Here is a 2,500-nt window from a genome sequence, read left to right as displayed (position 1 = left end):
GGTTTGAAAGAATCTGTCTAATTAGCTTTACTTCAATTGAGGGAAAAAGTATCTAACTTTTCTGAGTGGAGTGGCAGCTGTCGGTACTTTGAGATCAATGTGCCTGTAAGAGATTTAATTTATTTTTAAGATAAAATTTCGAGAAGGGATTTAGTTCACACTGCAATCACGCAAAGACTGCTCCATCAGGGGCTGACATTGCATTGGCCACCGTCCTGAGAATTTACTTGATAACTGACCAATCATAATGCTGGTTTGTACCTCTTGATCTTTGCACTGTATTATCTCAGTCTTTTCTGCACAGTATTACTGTTGGGACCTTAATTATACTCTCAGCACATTGTCGTAAACCGTTCAGTGACGATATTATTATTTTCTGGCGGGGAAAACGAACCTTTCATTTTTAGAAAAGATCGTGCTATCTTAAGAAACATGATGTAATGTTTACCAGTTCTAGAACATTCTGAGATCGAGTTGATGGGTGGCAGTTGCACGAAAATATTAATACTACATGTATTAAGTCTTTCCATTTTTACTTTCTCAATGTTTTGAGTGTAAATTAAACTGTTCAAATTGCCAGCTGTGTTTTGCGGAGTCTCTCAAGATTTTTAACAATTAGCTAGAACTGCATTTCAATTCGCCAATCAGAATGGAGAAATGTTTCTAATAGATGTAACTTATAATATTATTTTTAAAGGTACACTGTACACTGTATTATACAATCATGTAAAAATTGCCCCAGTCTCAATACCTTTGAAATGTGTGTACATGTACATGCATCTAAGTAAAGCATACCCCTGGTCTTGCTGGTGTTTATCTCGTACTAAATAAGAATATGAGAAGCAATATAAGACCTGTTAAAACAATTACTGTATAATGGGCCTTTTGCAGCTTGTGATCACATGGTGATGGTACAAAAACCGCCATACTGGAGAGCAAATTGCGCACTGGGACATCTAAAACAAAGCAACTTAATTGTTCGATGTTGATCAAGAGTTTTGTCAATTAACTGATCCGTTTACGGATTTTCCCAAACTATTTGAATGGTATATAGGCAGTTCGCTTGGAAATATTGATGATCCATTCGTGCGAACCCTTCACACAATTTCAAAACCGTTTGTAACACCCGTTCAGTGTCTGTGCGTTTTCAGCTGTTAAAGTATCCATTTTGCCTTTCACAGTCACCTTCCTCTATGTCCAAACTGTTATTACTAGCTTGCTTGTTGGTTTTTAACAGGACCTTTCCATTAGGACCCATTCCTCAATGCAAAACAAAATTTAAAAAATGAAACATTCCCACATTTGTTAGAGGTCTATATCCCCTCTCCCCCCTCCCCCTTTACACCACACACACTCACAAAGTACTGCACAGAAAGGCTGTTCCAGGTTTACTCATGCAGCGTGTAATTTGCTCATTGAAAAACAGCATGTACAACTGTAATTATTGAATAAGAAACAATTTTTGGAATTGAATGGAGCTCAATGTCCTTTCAATCAAATTGCATACTGCAATACAATAAAAATTATATTAACCAATAAAGGTATGTAACAAATTTACTTTTAATATATGGCCCTCAAGTTCATAAGCAATCTCTCATCTAGTCCTTAAAAACAAGAGCCTTCTTTTCTTTTGGTCAGCAACAAGAACAAGAACCAAAGCTGGAAGTCTGGTAATCACATACACTGTACTTTCATCTCCTCTTCAGAAATTATTTTTGAAAAAGGTCTGTTGGTGCAGCTACTTTTAAAAACCATTAATGGGCTACACACATTTTGTCTTTAGCTATGCAGACACTGTTCTAAAGTAGATCATTTTTCCCATTTAGAAAAGTTTTGATGTAAAGACATATCAACTCGAAGGGTGCAAACAAAATTAGCATTGCCCACCTAATGAAGTCATTACTGATTCTGACAGCTCGCCGTCTTCATCAGTATCATCACAATCCTCATTCTCCTCCTCTTTCATCATCATCATCATCATCATCATCATCAGTACCAGAGTCAAATGCAAGAAGATACCAGATGTTAGAAAACCTGAAGGCCACCAATTTAACCATAAATAAAAGCAGGCAACATTGTCAATAATTTGAATCTCATCTCCTTGCCCTTGCAGAGACAAATATAATTATAGGAAGCAAAAAGACTACAGATAAATTTGTCCCTTTAAAGTTGTTTTACTTATAAGTTGCAGCAGCAATGACAAGATTTATTGAGAAACATAGTGAATTAAACCATGTTTAGTAGACTTGAGTTTGAACCCCCCATGTGTTGAGGATCACAATTATTGTATTGGGTTGAGGAGTTCTGACAGTGTGATAGAGCATATACGGTACCGCCTGGAAGTATTGACCCCTAGGGACGAGGCAATACCTCGTCTTTGCCGCAGGTAGTGGACGCGCGGCACCGAGGTATGCAAATTTTTTTCCCTCGGTAAAACCGAGGTGCACTTTGCCGCGGGAAATTTGCCGCGGGAGAAAAGACGAGGCTTGCCGCGGGAAAG

The sequence above is a fragment of the Montipora foliosa genome, chromosome 13 (assembly GCF_036669935.1).
Source record: "Montipora foliosa isolate CH-2021 chromosome 13, ASM3666993v2, whole genome shotgun sequence".
In the NCBI taxonomy this organism is placed as follows: domain Eukaryota; kingdom Metazoa; phylum Cnidaria; class Anthozoa; order Scleractinia; family Acroporidae; genus Montipora; species Montipora foliosa.
The sequence above is the reverse complement of the archived record's forward strand: the minus strand, read 5'-3'. Positions refer to the sequence as shown.